The sequence below is a fragment of the Gorilla gorilla genome, chromosome 7 (genome assembly GCF_029281585.2).
Source record: "Gorilla gorilla gorilla isolate KB3781 chromosome 7, NHGRI_mGorGor1-v2.1_pri, whole genome shotgun sequence".
Taxonomy (NCBI): Eukaryota; Metazoa; Chordata; class Mammalia; order Primates; family Hominidae; genus Gorilla; species Gorilla gorilla.
This window is the reverse complement of record NC_073231.2, coordinates 88745093-88765529: the sequence shown is the minus strand read 5'-3', so window position 1 is coordinate 88765529 and position 20437 is coordinate 88745093. Positions and strand designations below refer to the sequence as shown.

The 20437-nt window shown below is 36.1% G+C and overlaps 1 protein-coding gene across 13 annotated transcripts in view; it reads left to right on the top strand.

Annotated features, from left to right (window-relative positions):
• Positions 1–20437, top strand: part of NRG1 (neuregulin 1) — a 220112-nt gene that overhangs the window by 103506 nt on the left and 96169 nt on the right. The window lies entirely within an intron of this gene.

Genomic DNA, 20437 nt, shown 5'->3' with positions numbered 1-20437 from the left:
TTTTGCTTTGTCCTAAGTCTTATTATGGGATTGTATGACAAACCATTGTTACCGCAGTGACAATAAGAATCAGTAACCATTTGCAAAAGATCAACATGATGAGTTGGATATACCATAGGATTTCTTTCCTTCTATTTAAAAGTGCCGTTCATTTAAATTCTAATGCATCCTTCTTCTAGTTCTTGGTAACTATATTTGTAGGTATTTCAGAACAGTGATTTTAAATAACTTCTCCCCACTTTAATCATAGCCGATTACAGCCTAAAATATTAAAAACTGGAAGAGACTGAAAGATCTTCTATTGGAACTGAATAATTTCATAAATTTACCAATGAAGAAACCCAGGCTCAGAAATGCCTATTGAAATTCTTTTATTAAAATATACTAAATTCTGAGAAATGTGGCAAAATCCAAAGTATTAGAAAATGTCTCTGTCTCTGAGAATTTAAACACACACACACTCTCTCTCTACTGTTTTCTTCTATCATCGTATCCTTACTGTAGAGAGTTGGAGCTAGAGACTAATGTAGCATCAGACTGAGAATTAGGGAAGTACTTTAAGTGGGACCACTGTTCAGGTGTGTGTTTAGTGCATATCACTAAAATTAAATTTTTTTCTCGCCTTCCTGTTTTGCTCTTATTAAATTTTCAGTCGTGGTGGTCTTTTCCCTTTTTATTAGATCATCCATACGTTGTTCAGCTTGCTTCTGAAAACAGCATGGGTTGCCTAGGGTGAGTTCTTCCCTCATATATAGCAGATTGCTCTATGGCTCACTTCTTTTCTTCATAACCCATTTTGTTTTCTCCTCTCTATTCTTTTGTGATACCCAACTCAGACTTCTTCTCCCCTTTCCTTCCTACCTTCCCAATTATGTATTGACGCTTTTTTATTTTTGTAATTATGTCATTTTGGCTTTATAGGTCAGTATTTCATTGCATCATATCAAAATAATTTCAACTGTCTTTAATGAAACTTTATTTATTGCATTTTAATGCTGAATGGCACTTTCATATATTACAAACATCCAAAAAAAATCTCTAGCCAATGACCAATATACCAGTTTCTTAATGACATAATTAAATCAAATTTTAACCTTCTTCTTGATCTTTTCCTCTTTTTTTTCTTTAGTGTGCTTGATTCCAGTTTTTCTGTTTTTGGACATCAGCATTTCTGTGCTCCCAGAAAACGATGTTCCAAACCATACATCTGTGTTCTTCCTCCTTCCCTCTTCCTTTTAACAACTCTTCATAGTATCCTTTTAAAGTATGAAGGAAGAGGTATTTTATAGATTGAAAAACCAAAGCATAAAAAGTTATGACTTGTTTAGATGCCCCTGAGAACCAGGAATATAACTTGTCCACAGAGTCCATTGAACATTCTACTACAGCATAAACTACATTCCGTCTACTTTTATGCTCATGTTTCTACTTTTATTACTTTTGCTCTACATCAATGCTTTGTTTTTCTTCTATTATTTCCTCTTTGGTTTTTGTTTGTTTGTTTGTTTGTTTGTTTGTTTTTCATTCAGTGAACGTACGCTAAGTGCCTACTCTGTGCCAGACTCTGTTCTAGACCAGTTATATGACAGTGGAAAACAGTAGAGTGCCTGCCCTCAGGGAGCTTAGTTATAGTGGATTTTAAGAATCTAATTGCATAATGCCATTTGAGATATTTCTTGCTTTCTTATACATATACCCTCTTCATTCAGCATTTCTTCTTCTTTACTGTCATGTTATTCACCTTTTGACTTCCACTCCTGTCTTTTCTTAATATGTTTTCTTCTCCATCTACCAAATACTGAACACTTGCCCAGCAATGTCCTTTAACTGACAGCAATCCCACCTCTGCTACCAACAGGCTGAGTAGCCAGGGGTGATTCACCATATGGCACTATCTAACCAAACCATTGGAGTAGTGAGAAAAGTTTGATCTGTCTGGCCCTTTAGGAGCATCCTCTTAAGATGAAAAATATATACATAATTCTTCTAGCATGTACATAAAGATTCTAAGATTATTTTCAGATTCTAGAGAGTTGGTAGCTGTAAATATTTTTGTTTCTATATTTTGGTCATATTTTTATGTATTGTTTTGGCTTGCATAACATCAAGAGTATTAAAATATTCCCAAGGGTTTTTCATTTCACTGTACGGACAAAGACTAGAATCTGCCATTAAGTTGTTTAGTTCTTAAACTGAATAAAGACATGAGTTCATATACTATTCACATGAAGAGTGATTGACTAGTAGTGAGTGAAGTTAATCCTCATCATCTCAAAGCTGATTGTAATCTTTACTGCAGTGAATTTTATCGTGTGTATGTGTGTGTGTGTGTGTGTGTGTGTGTGTGTGTGTGTGTAGACATTCAAAGGGTGTTTCTGAATAATATAACTAGTGTCTTATAATCATAGAATTTTATATGCTGAACATTTTTAGAGATTATTTGTGTCACTTCCTAAGTGAGAAAAGGCAGGTCTGGAAAAGTGAAGTGACTTGCCCAATGTCACTACAACCAATCAGTGGCAGTGCTGAGACTAAAACTGAAGTCATCCTTACCTTTGCTACACTTGCTTTTCTTCTCAAAACTGTTTTTAGCATTTATTCAAGTAGCATATGTTATGTTGTCATAATTTAAAAGATGTGGTTTTCCCATTTATTATTTAAATACTACTTAGTAAAACTTTTATCACCCTATAGCAGATGTCTTCTTTAGAGAAGAGAATTTTGGCCAGGTGCGGTGGCTTACGCCTGTAATCCCAGCACTTTGGGAGGCCAAGGTGGGAGGATCACCTGAGGTCAGGAGTTCCAGACCAGCCTGGCCAACATGGTGAAACCCTGTGTCTACTAAAAATACAAAAATTAGCCAGGGGTGGGGGTTCATGCCTATAATCCCAGCTACTCGGGAGGCTGAGGAAGGAGAATCGCTTCAACCTGGGAGGCGGAGGTTGCAGTGAGCCAAGATCGTGCCACTGCATTCCAGCCAGGGTGACAGAGTCAGACTCTGCCTCAAAAAAAAAAAAATAATTTTACCTTTATAATATTGATATGTATAAGACACCCCTCCAGAGGCTGGACATCTGTCTCCCAACAATATAATATATGAGAAAATGTTTTAATGATCAACGTTATCCCAACTGAAATGCGTTACATACTTGGAAAGAAATTAGTTCCTTAGTGTTTAAAGTATTCAAGCAGTGACACTGTTGAGGGAGATTTATGTTCCTAGCAGATTATTAACTATATTTACTTCTGAAGTCTCTTACAACTCTGGTTCTCTCAGCTTATTGTCTCAGGGTGTTAGCTTTCCAGTGGGTAGACTTGAATTTCAATCCTACTTGTCCCTCTTCATGGCCTTGAGCAAGTTAGACCATCATGTTAAATCTGTTTCCTCATTTAAATGTGATAATAATAATAATATACATGTCTTGAGGGTGTTAGGCGATTAAATGAGGTTTTGGAAAACTCTAAGTCCTAGGCCTGAGACGTAAAAAATACGAAACCAGCACCAATTTTGTCCCTCATTCTATTTTAACTCCCTGCCTCACTTTGTTCTTTTTCTCCTTTGATCTTGACAGTGGTTTGGTAACAATGCCTGGAGAATACATTTTGGGGCTTTAGGGGAACCTTGTGAAAAACTTTGAAGGAAGTGAAGAGTTGATGATACATCATGCTAAAGTAGGAATTATACTAGAAACTCGAGATCAAATACCAGCTCTACCTCTTGCATGCTGTGTGACTTTGAGGAAATCACTTCACTTGAGATTTAGTTTTACATCCAAACAAATGGGGATGTTAACATCTAAAACTCTCAAGAGATTGTGATAAGGACAAAAGTGGTTACTGTACCTAAAGAAAACAGAGCTTAAAAATATATTGAATTCCTTCTTTGCCCTTTCTATCAGGGTTCGTATATGCATATATTCACAAGTGCTAACATTTATAGAAATAAATTGTAGGGGTTCTTTACCAGTGAATTAATTTGTTATGCCTTAAAATGGTCTGTAGGACTTTACTAATTTCTTGAGCCCAGTGTCATAAAAGGAGTATTTTTTCCCTTATAACAATTGGTTAGAATACATAGATTATTACTTTTTGAGTTACATAGATTATTACTTTTTGAGTAATGTCCAAAAATCACTGCATGAGGGGCTTCATTATAGGGAAAGTGATAAGGAGTTACTTTTGAGAGAGGAAAAGACTGCATGGTATGTAAAATTGTGTTTGTCAAGTAAGTACTGTCTTTGGAAAGATTGGGACAACAGAAAACAATCTATACAGTTTAGATGTGGTGCAGGGGAAGAACTTGGCTAGAAATACCATGAATCCTAAGATTATGTTCACCTCACTCTTTTTATTGTTCCAAACTGGGATTTCCTGATCTCAAAAGATGGGAATTAACGTCTATGAGTTGTTTTCAGCATTTGACAAAAACCATGGAAATAATATACATCAAATAATTTTATATGAGCCAAATCAAATGTAGAAATTCTTTGAGTATAATACATCTATGTGTATCTATGTGTGTATATATACATACATATAATTCATACATATAATATTCTAAATAAAGGGGAAATTATTTGACAATAAAATGAGCAGATAAAAATATTTTTAAACTTGGACAAACAGGTTGTTTATTAATAGGTTTGGGAGGGGTGGACAAAAAAACTTCTAGCCCTATGCCTAACTGCTAGAGTAAAAGAGAAAAAAAAGTGTTTTAAAAGTAAAAAATAATTGGAGCTTAAGTATATATTGGAGATTCTGTTGCAAGTAACTTAAAATGAAATCTTACTAGCTGGATTATTGGCCAGAATCCTACAAAAAGGGAAGGAGCCAGTGCTGTTCTAGATATACAGACTTAAGGGATTTTGGTATTTTTGTTGTATACCTTATGGTTTTTCTAACAGACAGATATAAGTTTGTAAGAGCTTGCCATTTACAAAAATGTATGGTAGTGGGCATAATATATGTATTTTTATTTATTCTTTAAAGTAGAACTAGAAATATGTGAGAACTTCTATGCTTTGTTCATCTTGATTGTTATTCACTCAAGTATAATACCTTTGCTGCAGAAATTGAACTCTAAATCAATACTGGAGCAATGAGGCAGCCCCTTCGAAGCATAAAATATTTGATAACAATCTAGAGTATGTTTTGCCTGGGTATAAGTTTTCTGACTGTACAATGGAAATAAACTGATGGACCCAATAAAACTTGGTGAAATAAAATGGAAAGCTTCCTCAGGTAAAATATTTTAAATTTTTCATCAGAAACATGATAGGACAAGACTTGATTTACTGTGATTTTCAGTGATAGGCACTTAGTGTTTGAGTTGCATTTCATGAGGTGGTTGTCTCCCAGCCAAAGGAGAAATTCATGAACTCTCTTTGAAGCCAGAGGTAGCACAGAATTTAATATGCATGTAATTATCAAATTTAAAAATCTTCATAATTTATTTTATTTTAAAAGTTATTAATTTAAAATTAAACCAAATGTACATATATGCATATGCATTTGGAAGAAAGGTGAGAGCAACACTGAAGACAATGATAGTTGCCGTTAGGAAGAAACTTAATTCATAGGCAAACAGAAGACCCTGTATCTTCCAGTTCCTAACTGTGTTGCCTGTATTGGTGTACAATGTAATATAATTTTGTTTCCCCCGTTTACCTTCCTTTTCCCTCCTTTTGTTTCTTTCATACTTGCCATTCACAGTTACTCTTCTCTTTCCTCTATTCTTTCATACCCCACCTATTCCTTCTTCTCCAGCAATCTCAGGGCACATGGCTCCACACTTCTCTCTCCCACCCTGCTCTGAAGCCAGTGTCCTAAAGGATCAGAGGTTATAGAGTAGATGGCCCAGACCTGTGGTTTCTCACTGGATGGTTAGTGGGAGAGAGTGAATGAGACCTTAACCACAGTCTTGACCATGATTAGCCTGATGACTTTCAGTGTTGCCTCTTCCTTTGCTAAGTAACAGGAAGTAATTGTTTTATGAAATATGTTGGTGTCACAGCAATAAAAGCTCCATACATAAATGGAATGATCTAAGGATAGTAGAACTGAACTCTTGTTAGCATTTGTTTGTAATCCCTTGGTAGAGCTTCCTAGGTCATAATTGCTTGCTCTTCTGGGAGCAAAAGGAATCAGTAACCATTGATTGTTACATGATGCTAAGTACTGCCTACAAAGCAAATCTTAAGAATGATTAGTGGCAGAGTTCAGGGTTACTACTCTGATCTCTTTTTACCATAATCTTTAAAGCAAGCTGAATTTCACAGTTTTTCCCATGAAGCAACTCCTATGATTCTTCAAAAGGAAGAGAAAAAATAATGTCGTGTAATCTATAAAGGCTTCAGTTGACATCAAAAACAAACAAAAATATGTAAAATAATTACTTCAGTTTTTTTAAATCTTCCTACTTCCACGATAACAGGGAGACATCTAAATTAACCCCTGACCAGTAACTTTAGTCTTGCATGAATATGATCCTTATAATCTTAATTGATCTGAACTATGGAACCTGTGGTACACATAGTCAATAACCTACATAGCTGCTGCCTATTTAGTAAACAATACATGTAATCAGTGGGATCAATACAAGGATTCTCAAAATCCTTGCAAAATTCATTCTTCAAGATTGCTGAGTTTTCTGAATAGCTGATGATTTGTCACCTTGAAACTTTTTTATCTATTTTGGATTGAAATCTTTTAATAACTTACAATACTAGTGACTACTGTCATTTTAAATGGGATTTATTGAATATAGGATCTTCACAATGTTGAATACTGTGATGTCTTTAGGACATAGTTGGGTTATGTTATAACTTTGTTGACTCCTGTTATTTCATTAGGACATACTGAGTTGTATTAGGGATTCTAGCTCTTTTACTAAATAACCCAGACCTACGTATGTTCTGATTGTATGTTGCGTTATTGCATAATCAAAATTAGCATTACAGAGCTTTAAGCCATCTTAGAGACACTTTGAACCAAATCTCTTATTTTATCACAGAGAGACAAGCCCAAAGATGTTAACCTTCTTACCAGAGACCACATAGAGCCAGAAAATGTTGATATTTTCATCTCTTCTAGGCTTTCAGCTACCAGGTCACTTTGCAACCAGTGTATGTTAATTGAAACATTTTTTCTGCACTTCTGATGTACAGTTCTGGTCTCCTGCAGGTTTAAAAGGCAAATTTTAATCAGGTTAAACATTTGTATTAAACATTTATATAAAGGATAAAATCTCTCTGAGTGAGATCCTCTCCTTGAGGAAATGCATACATTTTGGTGACATGTTTTGGTGACATATTTTGCTTATATGTCACTCTTGCTCTGTTCTGGATCAACAGAGTTCAAGGATGAGAGGTGAATGACAAATGAAGAGGAAGAGTAACTACTTGGTTCTGATGGTCCTTGGATTTATAGGGCAGATTTAGGGGAGCTGAGTTTAATTCCTAGATGTTTTATTTGTTCACTTGTTCCTCCTTTCATAATATGTAGAATGGCAGTAATAAATATTTTCTTTTCTTTTTTTTTTTTTTTTTTTTGAGACAGAGTCTTGCTCTGTTGCCCAGGCTGGAGTACAGTGGCGTAGCCTTGGCTCACTGCAACCTCCACCTCCTGGGTTCAACCATTCTCCTGCCTCATTCTCCCGAGTGCTGGGGCTACAGGCATGCACTATCATGCCTGGCTAATTTTTTGCTGTTGTTTTTATTAGAGACAGGGTTTCACCATGTTGGCCAGGCTGGCCTTGAACTCCTGATCTCAGGTGATCTGCCCACCTTGGCCTCCCAGTGTGCTGGGATTATAGCCGTGACCCACCGTGGCCAGCCAACTATAAATCTTTAGACCTTGATCATGCACCTAATTGGAAATTGTTTTTTGAATGTATGAGCACTACTAAATTAGTCAGTGGGCTTCATGGGATCTGTTTTGAAATTTATTGTGAAACCTTATGATTTATAAAGCACAAATTACTTTTATTTTCATTTCTTGAGGGCACCATAGCACCAATATTTACAAAGCACGTATCTCATAAACTCTCTTGTGATATTGAAGACACTCCTGCAGCAGAACGCCAAACTTCCTGTCTTCCCTAACTCCAGCTGTCTCCTCAGTCTTCATCCCGATGGACCATGTTTTAGCCAACTAGAACTCGACCCTGAATATTATTTTTTCTCTTCCATGTTTTTGCTCATTCTATTTTTTCTACTATAAATGTGCTCTTCAAACAGTCTCTCCTCTCCCAAATTCTACTTAGGCCTCAAGACTCACCTCTCCAAATTAGATGATGGGACCCCTCTTCTTGAAGACCTCCTCCAACCCCCCATAACCTATTGCTTGTGCTTTATCACGTTTAGATTTGCATGTTCTTATTTGGATACTTGCTTATTGCTCATAGTAGACTGACCATTTCCTAAGGCCCAGAGTTATAGCTAACTCATTTTTATGACCTGTATAGTACCAAACAGTGTACAGGTTGAGCATCCCAAATATGAAAATTTGAAATCTGAAATGCTCCAAAAATCCAAAACTTTTTGAGCATCACCATGATGTTCAATGGAAATGCTCGTTGGAACATTTTAGATTTTGGATTTTCAGATTGGAGATGCTCAGTGGTAACTATAATGCAAACATTCCAAAATCCAAAACACTTCTGGCCCTAAGCCTTTTGGATAAGGGATACTCAACCGGTATTTTATATGAAGTAGGTATCTCATTCGTATATTTATGGAATAAAAGTTACACTGAGGGTAACTTGCTTATGGGAGTGGAAGAGGAAGAAAATAATCTGAAACCGGGTCTTAAATCACTGACATTTTAATTTTGAAGAATTCAATATAGAGTTTAGTCATTACAAACTTTGTTGAGACATGATTTTGGATATTTTAACATATAATTTGCAAAGTCTGACGTGATTTTAAAAATTCACATCATGGAGTTTAAGAGACTTCAGGCAGCAAAGAATTTTATTTCATGATAGTATGGTGATTAAGAGCACACACTTTGGAACCAGATTGTCTGGCTTTAAGTCCCAGCCCCGTCTCCGGCTGTGTGACAGCATGCACACTATGAACTATCTGTGCCCCGATTTTCTCATCTGTGAAATGGTGGCAATAACTATACTTTCCTCAGGGGCTTTTTGTGAGGATCAAATGAGTTGGTGTTCATAAAGTGTTTGGAATAGTCTCTGGCTCATAGTGCTATATAAGCATGAGCTGTCGTTACTAGGCAGTTTTAACAATTAAAGTGCATTTCCTTAGATTTCAAGTTTGATAGCTTGTGATTACAATAACAGGCTTCAGGAAAGGGCCAGGAATTCCAAGGGACCTATTGACAAAGCTATGGATGTGCTACTATTTATTTTGGTTTGGTTTGTTCATGTGGTTTTTCCTCTGTGTGATTTATGTGTTGCCATCATACCTGCATTGTTCTCAGGATTTAGGAGAACAGAAAAGGATAATCATCAATCTACCTGTCAGTCAGAAATAGAGCGACATGGATGGTTTGAATAAAAATGCTGCCCTCTCTGGCAAAATGCCATCTGTTGACATTGACATGGACAATCATATATGTGTATATCTGAATTTACTGCTGTAACTTCTTATTCTGTCATAAAATGGTGGACAAATTCACAAGGAGAAAAGTAACTTATCTTAGTTGTTGAAGAACCATTGCAAAGGCTTTGAATTCTGCAATGCTATCATTTTACCAAGACAGAAATCTACTCATTATCCAGATGCACTCAATAAATTAATGCGATGATGGGTCCTGTCATTGATAAGATAACAGTGATTTGGAAGTATCTCAGTGTTATTAAACAAGATCACAGAAGAGCCATTAACATTTTAAAAACAGAGAGATCTTGTAGATAACCTAATCAAAATATTTTACTTTACTCATGAGGAAACTAAGATCCAGAATTGTGAAATGACTAGGTCTTAAATACATACAGTTAGTAAGAAACACGGACTGGTCTAAAAAACAGGAATGCCACTTCATTTAGGGCTTTTTTTTTTTTCAATATCCCATGCTGCTTCTTATAAATTAGATAATTCTTTAATGGTGGAAGACTTTATTTTTTCTGTTGTTCTATATTCTTTATTGAGTGCCTGCTCAATAGAGAAGAGTTTACCTCTAAAAGGAGAACAAACAAAAGAATAATAAACAAGAAATCATATAATATCTTAGCAGGCGGTACATCATATGGGGAAAATAAGTGTGAGGAGATCAGAGTACTGGTGGAGGAGCATAGTTATTTTAAATAGATTAAAAGGTACAAACATACAGTCTGATAGAAGAAACAACACCTAGTGTTTGATAGATTAGTAGGGTGACCATCGTTTCTAAGAGTCTATTGCATGTTTCAAAACAGTTATAAGAGAATCATTTGAATGTCCTAGCATAAAGAAAAAACAAATATTTAAGATGATGCATATCCCAGTTATACTGATTTGATCTTTATAAATTATATGAATGTATTAAATTATCACATGTACCCCCAAAAGTGTGTACATCTCTTATGTATCAATAAGAAATAAAATTTCAAAAATACCCTTAAGAAATACATAAACAGAATGGTCGGGAAAGGCTTCTTTGAAAAAGTAACAGCTGATGAAAGACTTGAATGAATTAATGGAGTTAACCATATGGCCGTATGGAAGAATGTTCCAGACTCTGGGAAAAGGCCTTACTGCCCAGGCAGAAGGCCAGTGTAGTCAACTTAAGCCAATGGCTTAAGTGTAGCATGGGAGGCAGGAGGTATTAGATGAGATCAGAGAGGTGATGAAGGCCTGATCAGGGAAGCATGCCATTCATTGTAAGAATGATGGCTTTTCCACCGAAAGAGATGAGGAATTATTGCAGAGTTTTGAGTGACCATGGGACTTGATGCCTTAGGTTTTAATGGGATCACTGCCTGCTGTGTTGAGAATAGCTTGTGGAGAAGGATCCCAAGATCCCGGTGGAAATAGTCGGACCACTGAGGAGATTGTTGCTGTAATCCAGATGTGTTTGTAGGAGTTGTAGGAGGGAATGTAAAGACATTATTGGATTATTAGATTCTGAATATATTTTGAAGATAGATTTAGAATGATGTAATGATGAATTGGATATGGGATTTGAGTGAGAGGAGTCAAGGCTGATTTCAGTCTAAGTAGTTGAAAGGATGCGGTTATCACCAACTGAGATGGAGATGATCTAAAGATCATTTTGCTCAGTCTCCCAATGCATAGGTGCCAAATAAATCAAGGTTCTTATCAAAATTAGAACTGTGGACATTACCTTCTCATAAAAATAAAGCGAGATATGCCTGAGAGCCTCCTGTAAATCAATACGGTTTTATGTGTGACTAGAGATCCTTATAAATACAAAAGAAAAGTTGCAGTGAAATTGAGGATGTCTGCCTAGACTACTCTGTAACACTATCCAGAACCCACAACACGTGATGATGGAATGAAGTCCCAGGGGGATGTAGAATAGGCTTCCAACAAACCACTTTATTCCTATTTTATGGTTTCTTTTTAATTCATCTTGTTCAGCATTCAAACCTGGTTCAAGTTGTTCAGTTTATCTAAAGCATATTGCCCCATCCCTCTCAGCTCACTTTCAGTCATCTTTTAAACTTTATTTCAGAAGTCTACTCATCTTAGAAATGTGCACTTTATCCCTAAGGTGAGCTAAGTACTTTCCTCTCTTTCCTCTAGGCTTTGACAGTATCCAGTATTTTCCACCCGTTTCCCATGTACTCTGCTGACATGCATGTATTCCTCAAGGTCAAGCATTTCTTTTATCCACGTACAGATGCTTCACATAGCACCATGTATACTATAAGCTCTAAGACTTTGAAGTACTTGCATGTCCCAGATAGAGGTTTTCTCCTTTCTCTATTAAGCTGTCAATTTTCTATATTTATGATGAAAATACACAGCAAAAGTAGTAGTAAATGCTTATTTTACTTCTCAAATTACTCATCAAGTTGCCAAGGTGCCAACTATTTTTTGTTCCACATATTATATCTTCTCTACTTCACTTTCTGGAAAGTAAAAAGCAGCAAAATAGAGGTTATCAAGAGAGGAGAAGCAGGAAAAGTTCTAGACAGTCTACTTCATTTTTCTCATATTCTAGTACTCTAGACAGGGTGAAGGCTCCTGTTGCAGAAGTGATGGTCACATATTCCTGCAAATACCAAGTACTCAGTTCAGCCCGTGCCTGCAGTCTCTTTACATCCCTGTCCTCCTCTGCTTCTCAAATTTTACCTACTATGCAAAGTCTTGATCAGGTTCCACTCTTCTTTAGAGACATTTCCTATACTCTGTGGTCATCATTAAACTTTCCTCCTTAGTCTCTATTCCAGCAGCTCGAATCATCTTTAATACTCATGTGTGTATTTAAACATCCATCCTACTGCATAGGTGTTTGATTCAGTCATGTGTGTTTTATATTATGAATTAGGTTTTAAGTCTCATCTTTGGTTTTATTTACCTCCTCATACCTAGAAAAACAGATTAAGCACTTGTTCTCTGCAAGGTCCTGGGTTCAGAGTAGTAGAATTGAGAGAGACAGAAAGAGCTAGTTTCTGTCTTCCAAGAGCTTGGTTTCATCAAAGACATAAAACCCTTGCCATTAACTGGAGTATAAGGTAGTATATGAGACGTATGAAGAAAAAATCCTTTAGTTTGAGGTGAAAAAAAAAAACAAGAAGGAATAAGGCTAAGAAGGAAGAGAATCAGAGGCATCTTCATATTGCATGGATAGTTGAGGTGGGCCTTGAGAGTAACATAAGATTCTGATGGGTGTGGTTATTTCAGGTGGGAGTAAAGGCCCAAGGGAAACAGACATGTTAAGTGCATGGTGAGTCGGCCAGTTGAGTCAGTATGAAGGAATTTGCTGATAGCGAACATTTATTAAGCACGTATTGTGTGCTCAGTGCTTTGCATGTATTGTCTAATCCTCACACGTGAAAAAAAAAACATTGTTCCTTTTTGGAAATAAACTGATGGTGTAGAGATGATGATGATGATGATGATGATGATGATGAAGATGGTGATGATAGTGACAATCTGAATGGTGCAGAAGGAAATGGGATGCCATGCATGAGTCTAAGGAAGACTATGAGCAAGGAATACCACTGAACTAATTGAATGTGGAGAAGGAAGGAAATGATTCCATGCACATTAGTAATTTAGCGGTTGTTAGATTAATGAATCTCTGAGTGACAACCTCATACATTTATTCAACGTGTATGTATTGGGTTCTCCTAAGTCTTTATGTATTTATTAATGTGCAAAATCAGTAGATTTATGACAGGAAGTGACTTGTGCTCCAATTTCCAGAAAACATTCATTACTTCTTCCTGATGAAGCTGCTCAGTTAAATAATATTAATTGTTTTTCCCCTGATGTTATACAAAAATTAAAATTGATAGAATACAGAACTTAAAGACATTTTTACTTTACTTTTTGACATTATTCATTGTTTCTTGCTGATGAATGAAACCTCTTTTTGAGTGTGCGTTCCCTTTAATAGGCACTGGTAATTTATGTACTAAGATTTATTTCTGTATGGAAATTACAAGTGGAATTTCATATTGAATTTATATTTAGCCTGTTCTAGTACATAGTCTCTGCATAGTATATCCATGGCATCCTACTTAATATTACAGGTTCTTTTATATTAGTGCTGCTACATGTGTATTCTCAAGCTTTTAATTGTACAATTATTACAAAAAGAGGTAAAAATATTTCCCCTACAAAATTGTTGCTGTTAATTTTTTCCTGTTTATTCATGGAGTATTCAAAGAAGAGCCGTGTGTTTATTACATTCCACAAGTTAGTCCATTCAGTTTGTTCAAAATATGAATTCTGATGTCCAGCAGTTAATATAAGATTTTGGCAGGCTATTAATAATGGCATACTCAATTTGTAGCTCTTTCATCCGTGTAATTTTGGTGATGTATGCACTATGTTCCAGGGAAAGGAATAGTTCAAGATTAAAGAGGCAATCAGTGTATTGGTGCTTATTTTCAGTGTGTCAAAGCTCCTAAGTGAAAGGGTGCAATTTCTACTTGTACAATTTCCACTTGTGCTGTTCAAAAACAAGCCATTGATATTAGACATGTATCAAGCATATGTGGTTGCAGATGTAAATAATTAACATTAAAAACATTTTCTTCTTTAGTTGTGTATTTAGAACAGTGATACTTAGTTAATATCAACAGCTGATTTTTAGAATCTGAATTTTAAAAGTAGTGAAAATACTTCTAGTGATTAAAACAATGTATGAAAAGAAAAAAATTAGTAGGCTATTTTAATATAATTAGTGAGTATGCTATTTTAACATAATTCAAAGATGCATTCCTATTTTAATTAAAACTCATTCAGTATGCAAGAATTCCAGTTTCCATTACTTCTTGCTGCTGCTGTCTGATCTTGTGTTTCTTGAGGGACACTTCTTTTATGAGCAATTCTTTTGCATTTGCACCCAGATTCCTTCACGTCCAAAGCAGTAGTTTAAAAGAGAAGGCTACATTTTTCCATTTTGGCCTGGAACTTAGATTTTTGTTCTGCTTACTTCTTCTTTAAGTATAGTGAATATGTAAACTTGTAGGCACTCCTTTGCAGACAGACTTCAGAATCACATGTTCAGATGAATGTGGGAATGTAGGCAGAAATCAGAAACCTGATTGTGCTTCACCGCTTCAGACCCTGCCCTATGAGGCCCTCCTTCTAGAAGAAGAAATGGAACTTAACCAATAATTGAAGTGAAAAACCCTTCTGGAAACTGTATATATGAAAAGATTCCATTTAGATCCATTGAATTTTGCCTTTCATTTTCAAACTTGCAAATAGAAGCAACATTTTAATATTTTTCAAGAGGGGGAAAAAAAAGAGCGTGGTTCCCTGGCCCTATTGTATCACTTCCATTTTGTCCGGAACTGATTTCATGCAGGAGATGCATTGGAATCAGCATGCAAAATCTATGTGGCTGTTGTTCAGTCTGTTTTTGATTCATGGTGGTAAAATATGCATACCATGAAATTTGCTGTCTTAGCCATTGTTAGGTGTACAGTTTGGTAGTGTCAGGTGTGTTCACATTGTTGTGAGAAAGAGCTCCAGACTTTGTCGTCTTGCAAACATGAAACTCTGTACCCATTGAACAACAACTCCTGGTTTTCCCCACCCTCCAGTCCCTGGCAACCACCATTCTACTTTGTGTTTCTGTGAAACATCATATAAGTGGAATCATGCGTTATTTGTCTCGTGTGACTGGCTTATTTCACTTAGCACAGTGCCCTCAAAGTTCGCGTGTATTGCAACATGCATCAGAATGTCCTTCATTTTTAAGACTGAATAATATTCCATTATATATACAGTCATACGTCACTTAATGACAAGGATATGTTCTAAGAAATATGTCATTGGACCATTTCATCGCTGTACGAACATCATAGAGTGACTTAACACAAGCCTTGATGGTATAGCCAACTACACACCTAGGCTAATCGATAGAATCTTTTGCTCCTAGGCTACAAACTGTGCAAGTATGTTACTGTACTAAGTAGTATAGGCAATTGTAACACAATCGTAAGTATTTATACATGTAAACATATCTAAACAGAGAAAAGGTACAGTAAAAATACAGTATTATAATCTTATGGGACCACTGTCGTAGATGCAGTTTCCTGTTGACCAAAATGTCGTTATATGGCACGTGATGGTATATGCCATGTTTTGTTTATCTCTTCTTGCATCAGTGAACACTTGGGTTACTTCCACCTCTTAACCGGTTAATAATACTGATATGAACATGGGTGTAACATTCTAATTATGTTTTGTTCATCTATGGTGGGTGTGAAAGTTAAACCAATGGAACCTTTTTTTAGTGAATTTAGTCAAATTTCTGAAAAACAAGAATTCCTATGGAAACATATTGATAAACATACTTTTCTTATTATATATTAAAAATGCTTGTAGGGAAAACCCAGCTTCTAATAGTACTATGGGTTTGTGAAGATGCAGTAAGTGCTTGCTAGAGAGATGTTTTTATCTAGAGAGCTAGAGCAGAGACTTAGAGTTCACTTGTTTCTTCTCTTTTTTTCAATCATTTATAAGATCTCTCATCTTAACTCATTAAAACTGGCTGATTGACTTTGATTACTGACACACCCAAACTATTTCAAACCAGTTAGTTCAAAAATGCAGTTGCCTCTTTGAATTATTTATAAAAAGGATCTCATTACATTTTTCCATAGATAATGATGATGGCAAAGGGGAAGAAGGGATCATTATGCCGCTCCTTTAAAATACGGGATTCTGGCCGGCACGGTGACTCACACCTGTAATCTCAGCACTTTGGGAGGCCGAGGCAAGCGGATCACCTGAGGTCAGGAGTTGGAGACCAGCCTGGCCAAAATGGTGAAACCCCATCTCTGCTAAAGATACAAAAATTAGTCAGGTGTAATGGTGGGTGCCTGTAGTCCCAGCTACTTGAGAGGCTGAGGCAGGAGAGTCACCTGAACCTGGGAGGTGGAGGTTGTAGTGAGCCGAGATCGCCTGACTGCACTCCAGCCAGGGCGACAGAGTGAGACTCCATCTCAAAAAAAAAAAAAAAAAAAGGGACATCCTGGTTAAAGGTCCCTGTCCGTATCCCCCTTTTGCAACTATTTAATCCCCAGCAAAGTCCTAGCCAGGATTTCCTGGTAAGAGTTTTTCTGCTCTGCGTTGTCAACAGACTATTTTCTCCAACTGAGCTCATGGAAGTAACCTAGTTTCTATCACTAGTGGGTCTCAGTCAGAAAAATATGATTGTAGGTTATTGAAGTGTCAGGGTTGCGGTGGCCCTCTTGGCTGTGTGCTTACTGGGAATGAAGTACATGGTGGAATGAAGGCTCTTACTAGGGAGACTTCTGAGTTACTAGTTTCACCACACAGCTGTCTCACCCAGTATCTTGGAACTGTTTCTTGCTTCATGTGTGTGAAAAATATAGTAAATTTCCTGGTCATATTTTAGCGTAATTAATTATACCAACTATTAATTTAATATTTTGTTTGATTTTTAGTTTCCAGGGTAAAACATTAATTTTCTCTTTAATTTCCATTCTATAAGATTCCTATTGTTTTCAGCAAATAGGAGTTTCCTTCTCTGTAAGCATTGCTGACTCAAGACTATATAATGTTAGAAATAGAAAAAAGATGAGAACATGTTAGTATCAATAGCCTTTATTATTATAACCGGTATGGGCCTAACTTCTGCTAGCAACATTAAAAATCTTTTCTTTTACTCTATCATTTAGTAACGGATTTTCTTTTGGTTGTGTCGAATAGAATTGTTTCCTTGATGTTCCTTGATAGAGAGTGTTCTCTTTAATATAGGAATACAGTAAAGAAAGCATCCACAGTTTGTGAGGCAGAGTTTAGTGCTGATGTGTACAGAAACTCAAGTGATATTTTGACAACTGAGTCCTTTCTGGGAATCACTTAAGCCTTAAAACATCTCTGCCATTATGCTGGTTATTTTACATTGTTCTGGATAGATGCTCATTATCCACTTCTCATTCATGATGAGCATGGGATTGATAAGGGAGCTGACATGAAAATTATGGAGAAAAAATGCAAATAGCAAAAGATAGAATAAAGCATGTATACCTCATGATCGTTTTCCCCATTGATATTGATTTGGACTCACTCTTGATGTATCAGGTGTGTTCAATCTTTGGCAAACATTTAGGGTTTTCATTTTTGCTGAGGTCCACTTGAACCCTGGAGCCCAAAAGAAGTAACCAAAAATTTCTATAGCTTAGTAAATTCCATGTTCTAGAACTTTTCATGTGGACCTCAGAAAAGGGAAATAACCAAGAGTGCTGAAAGCTACATGTACTTTGAATTGTTCAGTATGTATAAAACCCAATGGCTAACCATGTCTAGAAAGAAGGAGATAAGTAAAGTAAGATTGGAGCCTGGCGTTTGGAGTTCAGCAACTTTTCTCTGTTGTGCGCTGACATTTAAGTTAATAGAGTGATTTCTGGTGGATTTCTTTGAAACAAGACCATTCATCTGAGATTTGGTTAAAAAATATTTCATTACTTTGAGGAAGTGATTAGGGTTGGTCTTATTTAGTCGGGGCTTTCAAAATTGATAGTTTTGCCTGATGGTATATGCTAAAACATTGAATTGTGAGTTTCCTAGCCAGACTGGACCCTAAGCCCATCATTTGGAGATAGTCTTTGTTATTTTTGTTATTCTTGTATTTATTAAAGAACATTGGACTAGTGAAAATTACAAAAGAAAGGAAAATGACACAATACACTACATTCTGTTGTATCCCATTTCTATCTCATGGAATTATGTGTGTTTACCAAACTGATGTCTAGATGAACATTCAATTTCGTATCTTGCCATTTAAAATTTAACATCATGTGCATTTTTATGTCATTAAATGTCCAAACACCTGGAATTTTTACGTTTGATTTGTTATTGCTAAAAAGTACTTCTCTTGATTTTTAGGGGTTTTCACTTTTAATTAAAACATATTCTTGAAACTCCTTCTCTTCTCCTTGGCTAAACCTGTTATGCTACAGGACTTCAGGATAACTTGAGCTGCTTTGGCTCTTTGATTAAGTGCAGATGTATTTAGGGTTTGAGGTGAAAGGGTTTTTAGGACAAATCGCATTCCAGTTTGAGGGAAAAAGAGAGAGAGGAAGTTTTGGAAGTTATAAATTCATTAAATTTTTGCTTCCACATGGAATCCACAACTTTTCCTTTTCCCTGGCTGCCTTTCTCTTCTTCAGTGAGTTTTCCAGGCCTCTCTTCCTTCTGCACAGGCTCCAAAGACAATGGCTGACTATAAGGGTTATTAGTGATATTTTGGGAGTTATTCCGTTCTTATCCACTCTCCCACCAACACACACACTCTCACACCTCCCCCCATCAAAGCTTGGGATCTCTGGGAACAGGGAAACATATCAATATATTAGAAGATGTCAATGTTATGTATGCAGAAATGGTGAAAAATCAATGAATTTAGTAAGTTAAATTTGTTTGGGTAGCATTTTAAAAATATTTAAGTACTTTGACATATGTTACCCCTTACTACACAGAGGGTGCTCAGACAGCATTTGCTACAGGAGTGAACCCTGGCCAAAGCTGTTTTGACCAAGGGACAGTGGAGGCCCAGAGAGGTTCCTTGGTTTGCTTAAAATCACACATCCATGGGTAAGCAAGGTGATGGATAATCAGCTCAGTTGAGTCAGTTTACATTGTATACACATAACAAAGCATCATTGTGTGCCCCGTAAATGTATAGAATTATGATTTGTCAGTTAAAAATAATATTAATAAAGTAAATAAAATCACACATCTCACATTGAGAGGAGGGCAGCCTAGACCCAGATTTCTGTTAGCCCCAAGAATTGAGGCATATATGGGAGACTAGCAGACAACACACATAGGAAGCTTTTGCCACTTAATTATTATTCTTTCTCTCAAGACCACTATATTCATTTGGGTTTGTTCTTATGCTGCTTTTTTTTTTTTTTTTTAGCAAATTAAAAAAAAATTATCCTTGAATGATTCTAGTTTAGCTTTTTGACTAATGGATGTTGGAAGGAGCTCAGTGACAAAGGCCAGGGATTATTTTGCTTTTCCTCACCTCTTCCTTTGTTCCTCCTCATCATATTACAACCTTCTGCTTCAGGATTCCTTCTGCTTTTTAGCAGGATTGACATGCTGGGCCTTACCCGGAAAGGCAAAGGCTGATTTGATTAGGGAGGTCTTTGTTCCAGGTATCTCGCATCAGAGAGCCTTCATAACAAATGAGAGGAATGGATTAGAAGTTTCCTGGGGATAATTTTTTGTCTACCCTTTAAGGGAAATCTTGCCTTCATTAATTACATCTCAAATGGAATATGTGGAATATAGACATTTTCATAATCAACAAGGCGATTTTCATTTTAAAATGCTTAAAAAATGTTAAGCAGCATGTATACACGCACACACATGCAACCAATTTCTTGCACCTTTTTCTTGTTTTAATTCTTAAAACATAAATTTTTAAATATAAGGAAAATCCTAAAAGCAGAAGCTAATAAATACTAATAAAATGTTAATTACATTGATTAAATCATTAGTATTTTAAGATGGGTCCCTGAAATGTCTCCATAAATAAGCTTAATGTGCTTTCATTTAAACAACAATTCAGTTAGTAAATTCAATAAAAAGCAAACTAATGTGACATAAACATATTTATGTGATTAGAAAATCATTATATCCACTTTAAGTGAAAAGAAAAAGTCTTCATTTTTGTGTTACTTTTCCAAACCTCCTTTTGGCACTGAATTGTACTTTATGGGGGTGTCTTGTCATTTTTTTCTAAATTAACTACACCTCTGCTTGCCTGGAAACTAGAGCCATTCTGACTTCTATTCCGATATGTGATT